We start from the raw sequence: 18,080 nt of genomic DNA, 5'->3' as shown, positions 1-18,080 counted from the left end.
ACGAAATGGAGCAAATGATTTTGTGGAGGTGAAAACAATCTTATTATACAAGGTTCAGGGTGGCACTCATGAAAGAATGAAGCGTGAAAGTATTGCAGCGGATGAGATGTTAGTTGGGTTGGTGAATTCTCTGAGCGACTTCTCTTGAACATATCAGCGACATTGAAATGGATTGGTAGCGTAAACCCAAAGATGGATGGTATGGAGGACCAATGGTGATATGACTAGTGAACATAATAACCCAACCCGACTCAATCATGGTGATGGAGTGAAAGTGTCATGTTTAAGAGCGATCTGCTACCAATAAAGTTTCTTCAAGTTTTCTTCCCAATTTTTCCCCAGTCATTTCTGACCAGTACCTATTTATTTTTGTCAAGCTTGAGGAGGATAACATATACCCGTTCTATAATTTGCCCTTCGGGCAAACCTGTCGCTATGTTTTAACGAGCCTAGCAATAGTGAAACTTGTTCTTGTCTGCATGGAAAAGTTTGTCGCAATTATTTTAACAAGTTTAATGACAAAGATAACTCGGTCCTTTTCAATTTTATAGAGTCTAAAAAGAGACGGAGAGGCAACTCCAGTAATCCTTTTTCATAATATAATCCCTTAAGTCCAAAAAAGTATAAAATAATATGAAAGGGATGACTTTTCGATAGTTTTAACGAGCTGAACAAGACAAACACTTGATCTTTTTGTGTAATAATCCCTCAGGTCCAGAAAGATTAAAATATAGAGGAGGGATGGCACTTCCAATGACTTTAACAAGCTAGAGAGGCCAATTGCTCAGAAATCTTTTCATATTTTACGAGTCAGATGAAGAGATCTTCAAGGAGACTCGTTTTTTGAGGAACGAGTGATGTTTTTGGATAACAACTGGTTCCAGGTAAGGTTTGGAACTTTTTAAATCACGACAGTGCAAAGAAGGTGGCTAATAGAATCACTCTTCGCAGTTGTTCCTCAAAAGGGGCAAACAATCAAATGGAGGCGTATGATCAGCTAAAAAAGAGTGGAGGTGATAGTAAGAACACGACCAAGGTTCAAAAGCTAATAATTATGCGATCGCAATGGTTGTTTACCGAAAGTAGGTTCATTTTTTAATGAGCTTGAACTCTGGGGCAATATTTGCTCATTACTAGGTTTATTTTTTAACGAGCTTGAACTTTGTGGAAACAATTCTCATGCCAGTCGTATAATAAGAATGTCTCATCGATAGGTTCATTTTTTAGGGAGCTTGCCCCATTCGAAACTTTTCTCCAAAGCCTTTTGTTATGCAAACTATGAACGACCAACCAACAAGTTTAAAAGGTTAAGAGCCTACAAACTAAGAAAATAAATGATCGCTTTTCACTTGCATGCAAAAAGGTTTGCATACCCCCAGGTATAACGAAATAGAGATTCTTGGTTACCATAAGGAAGTTCTTGCATTATCAAGATTGTTTCATCCGCATTTGCTGACAAAACACTTCCTTGGCTCTGTCCATTGAAATAGAAAAAGGTGAATGGTGTCAGTTCCAATCACATAACCTTTGACGAGGAAATGATATTTCCCGACTGATCCCATTTTGCTAAACGGATGGGTGTGTCAGATTGGTCATATATCCTACGAGGAAACCTACCTTATATCTGTGGTTTTTCTGCCGAAGCAGACCAGGGTGTATGCCCCCTAGGTTTAGTCACATTCACCAAATCACACAGGTTCATTAGGTGGATGGACTGGGGGTTGATGAGACATTCCTTGAGAAAAAAGACCAGTTTGACTATTAGTCGTGTTTGAACCAAGAAATGAAAGCTGGTCAATGAGTTGGACCACTCTGCCTTCATGCAGGAAACACCTCACTCGAAAGAGTGAGGAAACAATAGCTCGCATGCCATAAATGTAGTCATGCCTAAGGAATAGATTTTAATCTAATGGCCCTTGGACTACCATCACGTTTAGATAAACGGTTTTCCTTCTCAAAGTTATAGGCAAATTTGGAAGGATCCCTAACGGTCGATTGGTTCCTTTGTTGAAGCCTAACGGATTTCGAATCTCAGGCAAAAGCGATGGTGAACCAAGTGCTTTCCAAGCAGTGGAGGAAAGGATACTCACAGAAGCCCCTTCATCTATGATAGTACCAACCGTGAACATTCTGTAAGCTTGTACTGTGATTCGGAATGGTACATTATATGGTAGGCAGGGTCTCCCTAGTAGATTCCAATCAAAGGAAATGACTAGATTGCTTGGAGGAGGGACCGCATAGACAGCCGGATGAATCTCTGACGAAATTCCTTCCTGCGGTAAAGGAACAGGTAGATTTCCCCCAGTTTCATCAGATTTTGTGTTAACAAAAAGAATTTGAACGGTGTCGTTCTCATTCTCTTTGGTGACTGTATCATTTGAAGGTAGATCTTCTGAAGACAAGACTGGGCCAACTGCCATCTCGACCTGTTGACTTTGGTCCTGTGTGGACTCAGAGGGTTTATCTTCAATGATAGATGCTTCGACCGACAACAAAGGTGTGTCAGTCAGATTTTCAACTAGTGATGGACTCGATAAGAGTTTCTTATATCAAGGAGGAAGCCATAACAGTGAATCAGGACAGTTATCCAAGACTCTTTTAGCTTCGTCTAGGAAGGGACAATAGTGGAGGGCATGATCGCCTTCACATAGTCTACAAGGAAATTTAGATCTTCCTTTTTGTCCATTGACTTCGTTTTCACTAGTTGACGGTGTACTTTCAACATGATCGTCAGAGGTTGAGGACACCGGATTGTGCAAGCAGGGAGACCAGTCCCTTAAGATCCATGGGATGCAAGGACAATCTCGATGATAGTGGTCTCCTTTGCAAATGACACATGGAGATTTAGGTTTGGATGGTGCAGTGTGTGGATTTTCACCAGACGATGCATGGTTGCCCCCTTTTGTCATTGGCTTCTTCTTCTTCTTCTCCTTCCCTTTCTTCTTCTTCTCAGTTACTTGGTTTTTAGTTTTACTAGCTTCACCAAGTGAAGAGGAAGAAGGAGAGGGAGAAACAAATGAAGTAGAAGGTTGGGGGGTAACTCTAGTATCATCTGGTTGTTGATTTGATTGCTCAGGAATCATGGTGTTTTGAACAATAGAGGTCGAGAAAAGCCATATTGGCAGGCCAATTGTAAGTCCTGGAAGGGACAATGTAGCCATATGAGGTGCACCAACATCTCCCCAAGAGGAGAAGGGACTAGGATTTCCCCCAGGAGGAAATCCTTGATTGGCGGACTCCATTTTCTCAACCTAAGACCAACGAGGGAACAATGATGTTATTCCGATTAAAATAAATTTTATGACGCTTTGACACAACTTGCTTTTTCAATTTTTAAGAGTTGAGAAAAAGCTAAAGATGACTCTAGTCGCCTTCGAATTTTAATGAGCCTGAAGTGACAAGTGCTCAGATGGACCTTTCCCTTTAAGGAGTCTGAAAAGGAATGAAATTGACTACTCTGGAAATCTAGACAGAGGGATTACCAAACCAATCGCAAAACTGCAGAATACTTTTTAAGGTACGACTGTCAATCTTCCCGAAACCTGTGTTCAATGCATTGCGATTGATAGGGCAACAGACATGGCTTCCTAAGGATAAAGGATATAGCCTATTGTGGTATCCCATTATATAATCGATGGTACGTGGGAGCACAAGTCCGTACTGGCACTTGTCATATCAAAGAGGAGGAATCACCCAACTTACGATGAAAACGATAGTTACTAGGCTTTACGACGCTGGAATACATCTCTAGCCTAGAATTCTAGATGTTGTGCATTAGGTTCCAAAGCATTTTTATGTTCATTGAGTTTTATTTTACAGTTGATCTTTCTTAAGAAGTTTTCCTTTAAGGTTCACCGTGTGATGTAGATATACAATTCCTAAATATGCAATCTAAGATGATAAATAGTCATTTACTTTCTTTTTGCAATGAAAATCCTAGCTACTAAGGAAAGAGAAGTAAAATCCTTTCAACATAGAGAAGAGAGCACACACTAAGATGCGCTGTCCTAAATGAATTTCCACATGCAGTCTAAATGCAAATGCACATGCATGTATTTTTTTTTAGTTTCCTTAATGTGAGAATGACAAAAAGAAAACTAAGTACTGAACTAAACTATTTTTCTTTCAGAGCGACAGTACTAACAATTTTCTTTTCAAAAAACGAAAGGAAGACTAACACGACGCTTTGCAATTTCGAATTCAAAAAACGAAAGGAAGACTAAGATGACACTTTGCGATTTTGAATTCAAAAAATGAAAGGAAGACTAAGACGACACTTTGCGACTTTGAATTCAAAAAACGAAAGGAAGACTAAGACGACACTTTGCGATTTCGAATTGAAAACTTCTTTCGACACTTCAAAGAATTGATGATTCAAATCAAATACAATGGCAAAAGTGTAATCAGCTATCTAAAAGAGGAAGACTTTATGACACTCTTTTCTTTGACTGAAAATGACACTTGCGACACTTTCAAATCAAAAGATGACAGTTCGATTAAGCTACTGCTTGCAAAGGAGAACTGTAAATGATGAAAAATAATAAAAACATTCACAACTCTTTATCAATGGAGGCTGAATAATGCAAAGGAAGGGAGTTTCAACAGTGATATACTAATCATAGACAGCAAAACTACTGAATAAAGCTGAAGACAACGAAGAAAAACCAAAATCTAGAGGTAGAACAGTCTTACTCAATCATTGCACCTGTAACATAGGGAAATAGGGATGCATCTCACCTGCAGCACACGGGAGGTGCGATGCATCCAGAGTGCCAATGAGAGACAATGCAATGGTACAGGGATGAGACTGAGCTTTGTTTTTTCTCATAGTTTGCAGCTTAGTTCAGGGATTTAGGCCTAGCTAATGATAGGCAGTAAACACAAAGCATAGGGGCTGATCTAATGAGGTTATTTGAGCTACCACCAGGGCACTTTGGATGTTTGCAAGTTAGATGTTCAGTTCATAAACTAACCTGGAGATTGACTAAAGCAGCGTTGATCTACTTTGCAGTTGCATAGAAAAAGCAATTCGAAGGCTAGCTGACTTAACTTCGGGCTCCGCCTGTCGTTTATAAAGCAAACAACAGTGACTAGCAATCAAACTATTCACTACCCAGTGGAGTCGCCATTTTTTTATCGGGAAAACTAGTGTCCATTCAGGGCTGGTAGTCCCACTAAGATGGGTAGCTATCTTAGAAACAAACAAACTAAAGTTACTTGTATTTGCCTTTATGAGAGATAGATGAGAGAGAAGCAAAGAGTACCAACTTCAGTCTTTCACTTGGCTCCTTGCTTGTTTCCTCCCTCCTTTGACAGAGTTTTGCCACTCCTTCCTTACTTGTCCCGCTTCAAAGAACACCTATAGAGTCAAAGAAGCATAGTACCATCAAATCATAGAGATCTATAACCATAAACAATATAGGATCAGATGTATATTAACCATACAAATGCATATATCAATACAAGATTCAGAAATATACAAGAATATGGAGGAAAACTCAAATAGCTTTATTGATAGAAGTAGTAGAAGAGAGGATTACAACCAAGCTATCTGATCCAGCACCATCCTCCTAGCATGAAAGCTCTCTTTACCTCATGAAAAGCTAGATCACCCAACACTATGATGTTTCACAGAGAAACCAACAGCACTTCCTTACAAAATATAAAATTCTAGCGTCTGGATCTCTATGATGAGGGATCCATATATAGATATTTGTAGGTGGGTGAGTCAGCTTCTGGGATTTTGATTAGTGTCATTTCTCTGATAGTTCTTGGTTCCACTTGGAGATTTCATGATCTCTTATTCATCCCTGGGCGACTTCAGAGAGGCAAGTGTCAAATGGGCAGTTTCTAGAAGATTCTATAGGTTTCCACCTAGCCAACTACCTCTGCCATTGTCTGCTCTCGCTCATCATACTCTACAAAAGGGATTTTCAATATGCATCGCACTTTTTGCATGTAGCAGGTGAGATGCATCGCACCATTAGCACTGAGTAGTCTTTATGGTCCAGTTTTGACTAGTTCTGAGTAGTTTTCCAGGGAGAACTTTTGGGAGATGATGTAATTAGCCGACCTTGTTCCTTTAGGGTATGAAACAACACTTTTAGGGGCTTCAAAGAACTTGGTTTATGGACATACGATATTGGGGTTGCAGTGCCCAAATATGTGTATAACAGGCTGTACCATCAATCTCATAGTGTCAGATCTCATGGAAATGACTGCTCACACATTGAATGCTGACACCTGCACTCCACTTTGAAAAGTGGCCAAAAAATGAAATGAAAAAATGGAAAATTTGAATGCACCATCAAATTTGTGTCATCAATAGTGCAAAATCGACTATCAAATCTCGGAATTCTGAGAAAGTGAAAATCTGGGGCTTAAGGAATCTTTTAGATTCCCTCTAGATTCCTCAAAGCTTCTCTCCTCCTGGTCATTTGAAAATATGTTACTCGGATCGAAATTATGATTGCACCATCAGGTTTGTGTCGCTGAGAGGTGTAAGATCAACATAAAATTTGTCCAATTTGGACACTACAACATTTTCACCCTCCTAAGAATTTGGCTCAATCATGGTTCTGCCAGTGCTTCTCCAGAATCATGGTTCCACTTGCAAGAAAATTAAAAAATGTTATACCTCAATTTCCGTGCCACGTCTTGGCCTCCGTGAACTGAGAAAATGAGGGTTTATATAATGTTTTTTTGGCAAATTCTCCAACAAAAGTCTTGCTGGCGTGTTGATAGAAAAAAGGTTAATTTGTTAAGGGGAGGTTGGGGGATCAAATCCTGCCTCCCCACAAAATCCGTGTGCACCGTTTTATTTTTTTACATTGGTGCATATTATCATTGATCTCATCAAGGTGGGTTTTTGGAGTAAATGCGTTTTGGGGTGGCTTGCGGTTATGTTGATGTGGGCATCGTTGGATTGGTGGCATCGAATGCAGAGCCGTCGCGTGGGCGGGGCCGGCCCTCTCGCTGGCTGTGGGTTCAACTCCCACTGACCTCTCTTTTAATATGACATATGCTTGTTGGGGTGTGGGCAATGTCCACTGGAGGTGGCCCGCCCACCCTGTCTATAGTTACATATATGGTGCAGTGGTTGAGTGAGGGTTCGGCGGGGTAATGGTTGCCGACCTGAATTTAACTTTGGTGGTTGGTTAGGGGTCGGCAGGGGTCATGACCCGTCGACCCAAAATTTATTTAAAATTTGTTTTGGGTCCCGGTGGGGGTGGCGGGGGTAATGGTCTGCCACTCATTTTAATATATATATATATCTATCTATCTATCTATATATATATATATATATATATATATATATATATAGATATATATATATATATATATATAGATATATATATATATATATATATATATATATATATATATATATATATATATATATATAATATATATATATATATATATATATATAAACATAATAGTCATTTTTCAAATCTTTCAAAAATAAGGGATATTGGGCAATTTAACGAGGCCACAATTTCACCCACTTTCAGGAGCTAGGTTTCATGCCCCGGGGTCGGTCAAATTGTAGGACACTTAAACCTGGCCCATAGTCCAACTTTGACAAAAACTTTGATTGGCTCGTTCTCCCCGATACGAGCTCAGATTGATGAACAATTCACACCATTGTGATCAGGATGACAAGATCTACGCTCTGGTCCTAGTTTGAAAGCATTCTGATCACTTTGATTTTTTGAGCTTCCATAAGCCCTCTTTGTCCTGTTTGTGTCTCTGGAGTCACCTGCATCACCAAACAAAGACTTTTTGGTGTTCGAGGAAATTCCATATTTCCTGCATTTCTCAAAAACTATCTTCAAATGAAACAAGTTATCTTCATTTGTTTTGGAGAATACATTAATGTCATCTAAATAAATCATAATAAATCTATCTTTCTCATCTATGAAATCAATATCCATTGCTCTCTGGAAAGTGGCCCCTGCATTCATAATGCCAAAGGGCATCTTTACATACATAAAGGTTGCCCAAGGTGTTATGAAAGTTGTTTTATGCTTATCATCTAGATGTACTAGAATTTGATTATATCCTGAAAAACCATCAAGAAAGAAATTTTGTTGGAAACAACTACTTTCTATAAAATATGAACCATTTTTGGTAGAGGGTAGTTATCCTTTAGAGAATTTTGTTCAGATTCCTGAAATCCACACATAGTCTTATTTCTCCTATCTTTTTCCTTGTTGGCACTAGATTTGATAGCCATTTTGAAAATCTTAAAGGCACAATGATTTTGGAATCAAAAAGTTTTTTAACATCTTTTTCTATTAAGATTAAGAGAACTCGATTTACCCTCCTTAATTTCTACTTGAAATGTTTTTTCTCCTCTTTGATGGGAATGGTATGTTGTATAATACTGGTTTCATATGCCTTTAGATCTTCATAACCCCAAGCAAACAGATCGTAATATTCTTTTAGTAAATCAATGCACTTGTATTTTTCTTTGGGAGGTAAGGACTTGGACAACTTTACAATCTTTGGATTTTCCTTAGTACCTATATTACAGTCTTCAACCTCAGCTCCTACAGGTTCTATATTTGGATTTTTAGCTACATCATTAAAATAAAAAAGATCTTCTAATGGAACCGAACCCCTTGGTAACACATTTCCTTTCAACTGTAACACCTCAAGATATTATGTATTTTCATCAGCCCCATTCAACACTATTTCATTCATATCATTATCTACATCATCATCTATATCAATATGTACATTCTCAAATTCCTCTTTTAACTGCAAAAAAATTTCTACTTGCTTATCACCACCAAAAAACTGCCAATATCTAACATTATCTGGGACAGCTAGTCTATGCTTCACTTCAATCTCATATTTTTGGATTTGGATGAAAATGAATCTTACAAGTTTGGCTAAGGTAGCCAATGAATCAGCTAAGGTATTTTGACCCCTAGGAATTAGAGACAACTCATATTATGGAAAACACTACAAAAAATCTAAGACAACATTTATGTAGGCCCTTAGTCTAGGGAGTTTAGTTGAGTACTCGGCTTTGATTTGATTAATGATGCATTCTGAATCACCATGTAAAGAAATCCTTTTAGCTCCCAACCTCTTCAAACGTTGCAGTCCTAAAATCAGGGCTTGGTACTCAACTGTATTATTTGTGCATTGAAAATTAAGATTGTAAGAATATCCTTTTGCGATACCTATTTTTGAGTTTAAGGCACAAACACCTGCCACTACTCCTTCTTTTCTTGCTACCCCATCAAAATCCATATTCCATAGGTCTTCACCCTCTTCATCTTCCTTCCCAGCATCTAATTTCATATCTTTTGTTTTGCTCAATTCAGTTTCCAAGTCTGACACTTCTTCTTCTACACATACGTCATTATATAGAATGAAGGAATCCATATTTGAATGCATAGAATAAAGGGGGTAGTTATTTGGTTTGTCTTGGATTCTTACCATACATTTCATTAATGATTCCGTTTACAACATCCTTTGTTGACCAAATATCAGAATAATCTCATATGTCATGTCCATCTGCAAGGTACCCTGTAACTTTGCTCCCCAAGATCTAGATAATAACATTCCATATTTGGGAGGTATGTCTGCCACTACAATATCCATAACCACACTCTTTGCTAGGATCTGGGATAGAGTCACACATAAAGGTTCCCCAGGGTGTTATGAAATTTGTTTTATGCTTATCATCTAGATGTACTAGAATTTGATTATATCCTGAAAAACCATCAAGAAAGAAATTTTGCTGGAAACCACTACTTTTTGTAAAATATGAACCATTTTTGGTAGAGGGTAGTTATCCTTTAGAGAAGTTTGTTCAGATTCCTGAAATCCACACATAGTCTTATTTCTCCTATCTTTTTCCTTGTTGGCACTAGATTTGATAGCCATTTCGAAAATCTTAAAGGCACAATGATTTTGGAATCAAAAAGTTTTTTAACATCTTTTTCTATTAAGATTAAGAGAACTCGATTTACCCTCCTTAATTTCTACTTGAAATGTTTTTTCTCCTCTTTGATGGGAATGGTATGTTGTATAATACTGGTTTCATATGCCTTTAGATCTTCATAACCCCAAGCAAACAGATCGTAATATTCTTTTAGTAAATCAATGCACTTGTGTTTTTCTTTGGGAGGTAAGGACTTGGACAACTTTACAATCTTTGGATTTTCCTCAGTACCTATATTACAGTATTCACCCTCAACTCCTACAGGTTCTATATTTGGATTTTTAACTACATCATTAAAATAAAAAAGATCTTCTAATGGAACCAAACCCCTTGGTAACACATTGCCTTTCAACTGTAGCACCTCAAGATATTATGTATTCTCATCAGTCCCATTCAACACTATTTCATTCATATCATTATCTACATCATTATCTATATCAATATGAACATTCTCAAATTCCTCTTTTAACTGCAAAAAAATTTCTACTTGCTTATCACCACCAAAAAATTGCCAATATCTAACATTATTTGGGACAGCTAGTCTATGCTTCACTTCAATCTCATATTTTTGGATTTGGATGAAAAGGAATCTTACAAGTTTGTCTAAGGTAGCCAATGAATCAGCTAAGGTATTTTGACCCCTAGGAATTAGAGACAACTCATATTATGGAAAACACTACAAAAAATCTAAGACAACATTTATGTAGGCCCTTAGTCTAGGGAGTTTAGTTGAGTACTCAGCTTTAATTTGATTAATGATGCATTTTGAATCACCATGTAAAGAAATCCTTTTAGCTCAAAAGTTGCAGTCCTAAAATCAGGGCTTGGTACTCAACTGTATTATTTGTGTATTGAAAATTAAGATTGTAAGAATATCCTTTTGCTATACCTATTTTTGAGTTTAAGGCACAAACACCTGCCACTACTCCTTCTTTGCTCGCTACCCCATCAAAATCCATATTCCATAGGTCTTCACCCTCTTCATCTTCCTTCTCAGCGTCTAATTTCATATCTTTTGTTTTGCTCAATTCAGTTTCCAAGTCTGACGCTTCTTCTTCTACACATACGTCATTATATAGAATGAAGGAATCCATATCTGAATGCATAGAATAAAGGGGGTAATTATTTGGTTTGTCTTGGATTCTTACCATATATTTCATTAATGATTCCCTTTACAACGTCCTTTGTTGACCAAATATCGGAATAATCTCATATTTTATGTCCATCTGCAACGTACCTTGTAACTTTGCTCCCCAAGATCTAGATAATAACATTCCATATTTGGGAGGTATTTCTGCCACTACAATATCCATAACCACACTCTTTGCTTGGATCTGGGCTAGAGTCACACATAAATCCTTGATAATACCTAAGCATCTTACTTTGATAGAATCAAAAGAATACAGATCTTTGTAGGGTATTGTTATAGTTAATACTAGCTTTTCCATGATGACTCTAGGCATAATATTGTGCGAAGCACCAAAATCAAGCATGGAATTATGTAAAATACAGTCATTAATGTTTAGACTAACATAGAAATGTGGCACATTACTATCTTGAGCCTTCCCTTCAATTTCTGGTCCAAATAATAATTTCAGGTTGGTCATCAGTTAAGTTAACCATGTATGTTCCCTCCACTATTTTAAGTGCCTCCATGACTTGAGATATGTATGCATTCTTGTTAATCAATTCAGTCAATGGAATATAAATTTTGACCTTTGCTAATTCATTTTCAATACTGAAAGATGTTTGAGGTTTATCTACGTCTCTAATACTCACATCTTGTTTTTGAGAAATATCCTTCTGAGAATCATCCTTTGTCTAGCTAGTGGAAGGGGCATCATTCTGAATCTTCTTGGAGGGTTTCCTGTAGTCTTCTTACTTCTCAAATTGTACTGTTTGTGTACCTCCATGATATAATTTTGGTATCCCTTTTTACAATCATCTGACTTTGTAGGGATGACTTCTATATGTGATAACAAGAATAGATCTTGTTCCTCCTTAGTTAAGAAAATATAGTCTATTTTGTCTTCCCCGAATAGATTAATTTGATTCTATTCAGGATCTTATGATATCTCAGTATCTTCATCCGCATAATTCTCCTGGAATGGAGGTCTAATTTGTTTTTGTTCATCTGGGATGATTTTCTCTCTTTGTTTAATTTGGGATGGATTTCTCATAAAATTAGGATTTTTTATTTGAGAACCCCCTTGAGTTTCTCTTGGTGGAGCCCTGTTAGTCAAACTTATCCTTTCCATCATTATTTCCATGGTTTTAAATAAGGTGTCTAGCTTTGCATCTGATGAAGAAGAAGAAGGTGTTGCTTTGATTGTGACTTCTCTCAACCTTTCTCTTTTAGCCAATAAATTTTCTTCCACACTAACAACATTTCTTTGCATTTCTTCTAGGGTAGTAGGATTTCTCCCCCTCATTTGATAAGACATATCTGCATCAAAACCATCTAGAAACTTGATCAGAGCTAGCCCTGGTGGAGGTTGTATTACTATTGGAATATAATTATAAACATTATTGAACCTAGTGCATTAATATTGAACTGTTTCATCATGAGCTCTCTTTATACTCTCATATTCGGCCAAGATTTGGAGATGATTCTTCTTTACTTCCCATCATGTGAGAAACATTTAATGAAATTTTGGGAGATCTGCAATACTAGCTACTGGAAATGCCTTGAACCATTTCCTAAATTCTCTTGTCAAACTTTGTACAAAGCCTCTCATTTTCACATCATCTTCATTAACTTCTTGTAAATATGAATAATCATTCATTCCGTATATGTGTTCTTGTGTTGTAATTGGCCCAATGCCATCAAATTGAGGTATACAACTCTGATAATTCTTTGGCATGGCATGAAGCTGTCCTGGTAAGACAAGAGGGACATAATGAGTTGCCATGACTGGTAAATGGGAAGACGATGAAACTACAGTTGATGCGGATATTGAGGGTGTTAAAGAGGGTGGGATTATGACCCGCTGAGTTGGTATAGAAGTATTAAGGATGGTAGATGAAATAGGGGTAGTGGTAATAAGAGAAACCAATGAAGGGGTTGGTGATGAGGCAGAAGAAGAAAAAGCAGTTGATTGAATAATAATTGATTTTTGAGCAACTTGATTCAATTCAGTCACCAAATCTTCAAGTTTGTTAAATTGTTTTATAAAATCCTCATTAGAATATGAAATGATTGGTTGATGTGTTGAGATATAAGGTTTCAAAATATTTTCATAAAAAATGTCTCAAGAACAAATCTTTCTGACTTGGTTCGAAAATATTGTGCTCAAAAGGTAAGTCAAATTCACTATCATCTACATTTATGAAAGTTTCAAGGAGAGAATTAACTCTAGGAAAAGGATTATTGCTTGCTTGGCTCTCAGTAAAACTATTCTTCCTAATAAGTTTCTCAAGATTTTTTACAATTTTAGGTGGGTTAGGATTTGTATGGGATCTAGTGTAGATCTTCCTAGGAGCCAGATCTTCAATAGATTATTTACACACACACACATATATATGTAAAAAATATCGGTGGAAAAAATAGCCTTAATAGCTTTCAATTCACAGTCACACACTAGAAATAACTTTGCGCTTTAAAGGAGTATTTACTAGGGAAAAATATAGTTTGTATGAGGTTTGTCCCTAGTATGGTCACCAGAATTTTATCGCTTTGTAATTTCCCTAGGTTGTGGAGAGAAACCTAGAGGTAACCGCAAAACCACTTGCAAACCTAGGATCTAACACTTCCAGCTTTAGAGAGGGATCTCTCTATTTGATTTAGATTTGTGTTTTAAGATATTAGGCTATTTATTGACTTCTAAGGTTGGTTTTTCAAATATTTGGTTAAAAATTGCAGGGAAAGTCCATTGGGCATGGATTCATGAGCCTTTGGGTGATCAAACACAAAAATGACATAGCAATTGTAATAGGACAAGATAGGAAAATGTTTCGACATTTTAAAATATTTGTGGAGTGTATAGGATGAATATGATTTAACTTCAATTAAATATAGATCATACTGGGATTAATTATATACTTAACATCAGAATGAAAACATTGATATTGTTTACAATCCATAGGAGAGTACACTTAACAAAATTCAACCTCTTATCTTCTTGAAACAATAAAGATAGAAAAGATATGGAAAACTGAGAAGATAACAATTTCACATGAGAAAGTACATCACCAATTGCTTGACACGGGAATCCTGGAACAAAATCTCTTTGTATTATTATAAATTTATCACTTCAGTATAATGCACAACTTACATCAAATATAGCTCCTTTATTCATCCAAGTTCCAACCCTTGTTAAGCCTTATTACAATATACTTATAGACTTTTTGCTAAGCTACTTCTAGATTCCAAAAAGGAATTAATTACAAAATTATATTCTAACAAATTACATATTTCTCTAAAAAAGAACTAAAAAATATAAGGCTTGGACAAAGTGGGTTGTCTGTTGAAATTTTTAAGGGAATCTATTGCTAAATGTGCTCTTTTACATCTCCTTGCTTATGCTTTTGTGTAAAAAATGTAGGTCTTCGGTTTATGCTTGCTCGACCAACTATAGTAATTGGTCCCACCTTTCTTCATTTGGGATAAAAAAATTCACCATGCTCCTAAATATTTCATCCACCTCAGGAGTCAGTGTAAATTTGAAAAGTTGGCCTATTTACAAATAAATAATGAATTTCGGGTTGTATATTCAAATCATATTGCACAATTTGTAGGAAAGCTTCTCCACTGATGGTTCCCTTTTCCTTCAAAAACTTTGATACATTTGCAACAATGTTGCGTAGTTTTTCTTGATAATTCTCTAATGGAATAAATTTTCCATTAGAGATTCTGAGCTCTGGAAGTCCTTTTTCCTGTAATACAAAAAAATTTCTATTGAATCTCTTTACCTATAGCTTTAGGTCTTTATATTTGTTCTCCAATTACACCATTAGATTATTTTTATTCAAAACTCTTTTGACTTCCATCATTTTTTATTTTTTGTCCTGGATATTGAGCTCTTCAAGTTCTTCTCTGGTTTTAGCGTTTAACATCCCATTGATTTTGTGTGCTTATTCTAGCCTATAATCAATATTAGCTCTTGTCTACTCTACTCTTTCTTTGACTCTTTTTACCAATTCCTCATGTTCAAAGATGATTTGAATGCAGGGCCATAGGTCTGTAATGTTAGCATTGATGTTATGCCAAATGCTACTCTTTGTCTCTCCTAACATTTGAGTAATGATGGACTGGTCTTCATTCTTCTGAATTTGTTGAATAAGTTTGAATTTCTTCTGTCCTTTTGCCAAGTATGCATTATCTGCTTTTATATTACTTTCCTCCATCTTGGTTAGCGCTATTACTAGTTTCTTTACTTCTTTATTTTTTAATGGAAATTCCCCCAAAGCTTGAGTTAGCCTTTCGGAGGAATCTAAAACTAATATCTGTGATGGGGGCTGAGTTATAGTTTCTGTTGTTGATGTTCCTGCTGATGTATCTATTGTTCTACCTGCTGCTATACATGTTGCTTCCCATTTTCCCTTTTCTTTTAGTAGTGCCTCCATGCCTTGTTCCATATTTGTTATTTGAGCATTCTGATCCACTACTAAAGTAAACAATGTTTCTTTCTCCATCTCAAAACTAGCGACTTCTTTGGTCTAGGGGTGTTCTATCATTGGGAGTTTGAGTTGTTTTCTAAGAGCCCGAATGTCATCAATCTTTCTTATGATCACTTCCTCTTCTCCCTTGACATCACTACGATCATATCCTAGTTTAATAACTAATTCTTCCAATGTTATAATTGTGGTGACTTTAGCCATAGAGGACATCCTCTCGATATTGAGATGTGAGTGCACATTGTTCAGTGAATTCTGCAATTTTGAAGCAGCCACGATAGAGCTGATCAAAGTTGAATAAATAATTTCACCTACCTGCTTATGAAAATCGATTTGGTTGATTACATGAACCTATTTAGTTTCAACTGAAAATATTGAGGCCTTATAATCTTCAACACCCCTCAGGACTGCAACTTTGGGCTCTAGAAAGGCCATTTGAAATTGTCCCTTCTCTGAGTCAAAATCAGACAATAGCCTCTGTTGAGTAGTAGCAATTTTTTTCCAAAACTTTGAGTATGTTGAAGCTTTAAGAGCTTCATTCTTTAGTTTAGTCTCTCTATACCTAGAAAAATACTTGGTTGCAGTGGAGCCTAAAAAGTATAAGAAACAGGAGACTGAGTTATATCTTCTATATAGGGGAGTGAGGTGGTAGGAGTGCCTGTCAAAACCAAATTTGTTTCCTCATGTGTATCCATTTCTTCTAAATATTCTTCCTGAATGTTGATCACCTGAGGATTAGCTCTGCTATTAGTTTTGTTTGTGGTTTGTTGATCCTTCTTCCTTCTCTTAAAAACAAGAAAGTCTACAGCTTGTGTCTCTGAGTTGGTAGGTGGCATGATTTCCCTTAGCCTCTTTCTTTCTTTATCTTTAGGGATGGGAGTTTTTAATGATGATTGACTAACCAACTAATATTCAACTTCCGTAATGTGTTTTCTAACCATTCGTCTTGGTTTAAAAATTGTTCTATCATTGGCCTTGGTATATGGGGATATGGAGTACATTTTTCTTCAACCCTTAGCGTAGATATTACTCCCAAGGGGTCATAGGACCATGTAAAAATTATTTTGAATTTCATTTGTTTCAAAACTCCCTCCACCTCCTTTGTTGTTGCTTTGGTGTTCACAATGTAAGGGCCCACTTGCAATTTTAGTTCGAACTGTGATTTATTCTTGTTAGATACCAAATGTATCTCATCCATATTAAGCATATGTCTAGCATACTCTATAGAAATTACTCTTACTGGTACAAAAAATGGTAGGTGATATGGGGGAAGTTCACATCCATAAATCTTAATCTCTATGTAATTCTGGTATAAGTACTAGTCTCCAACCTTTGACTGTTTTGAAAGGTCTAATACCTTCTTTATTTCTAGAGATATCCTTGCTATAATGTCACTACATAACAAACATAAAGAAGCAAGAAAAAAAGGGTCTTCAAAATCTTTATAGGTGTATTCCTCTGAATTCGTCCTAACAAGTGCAATCCAATGGATAACTGACCAAGGATTACCTTGCTCATCCATCTTCCGCAATTCGAATTTGAATTTGTCTGCCGGATAATATAACATAAGATACACTTACACTGACTGATACTTAAAGACTCCTTCAACTTTGAATTTCATAAACTGATCATGGGTGGCATCAGATAAGAATTGACTGTAATTAAACAAAACTAAAGGCTTTTGTCCAACTAAGAGAACTGACAAGAATTCTAAAACTACTTCATCTACCCATTGATCTGTATAATAACTAAGTAGTTGAGTGCCTATTGAAATTACCTATTTTTACATTTCTGGGAAAATGGAAACAGGGTATGGGGAGTTTGTTCTGGGTAATTCAACATTTTTAGGGAGAAAACACTAAAATGTATGAGCTCTCTAGGAAAATGTAAGTTGTTTGTATAACTCCATCATTGATTCAGAGTAAAAAGGATGTAGGGAGGCTTGGGGATGTATTTGGAAAGCTTGACAAATGCTTTCGGGACAAATAGAGAAAACAATTTTGTTATTTTGGGAAGTGACTACTTTCTCGCTAGGGAGGTATCGGAGGTGACATGAGTGTTTCTTGGAAAACTAGTGTCTATTCAGATCTGCTAGTCCCACTAAGACGGGTAGCTATCTTAGAAATAAACAATTCAAAGTAACTTGTGTTTTCCTTTATGGGAGATAGATGAGAGAACCAACTTTAGTCTTTTGCTTGGCTCCTTTCTTGTTTCCTCTCTCTTTTGATAGAGCTTCGCCACTCTTTTCTCACTTGTATTTCTTCAAAGAACACCTGTAGAGGCAAAGTAGCAAAATACCATCAAAGCATAGAGATCTATGATAACATAAACAATGTAGAATCAGATGTACATTAACCATACAAATGCATACACAAATACAAGATTCAGAAATAAGCAAGTATATGGAGGAAAACTCAAATAACTTTATTGATAGAAGTAGAAGAGAGGATTACAACCCAGCTATCTGATCTAGTGCCATCCTCCCAACATGAAAGCTCTC

This window comes from Pinus tabuliformis, chromosome 7, assembly GCF_031772625.1.
Source record: "Pinus tabuliformis cultivar Carrire ecotype Pingquan chromosome 7, CPIR1, whole genome shotgun sequence".
Lineage (NCBI taxonomy): Eukaryota > Viridiplantae > Streptophyta > Pinopsida > Pinales > Pinaceae > Pinus > Pinus tabuliformis.
Note: the sequence above shows the minus strand (reverse complement) of the source record.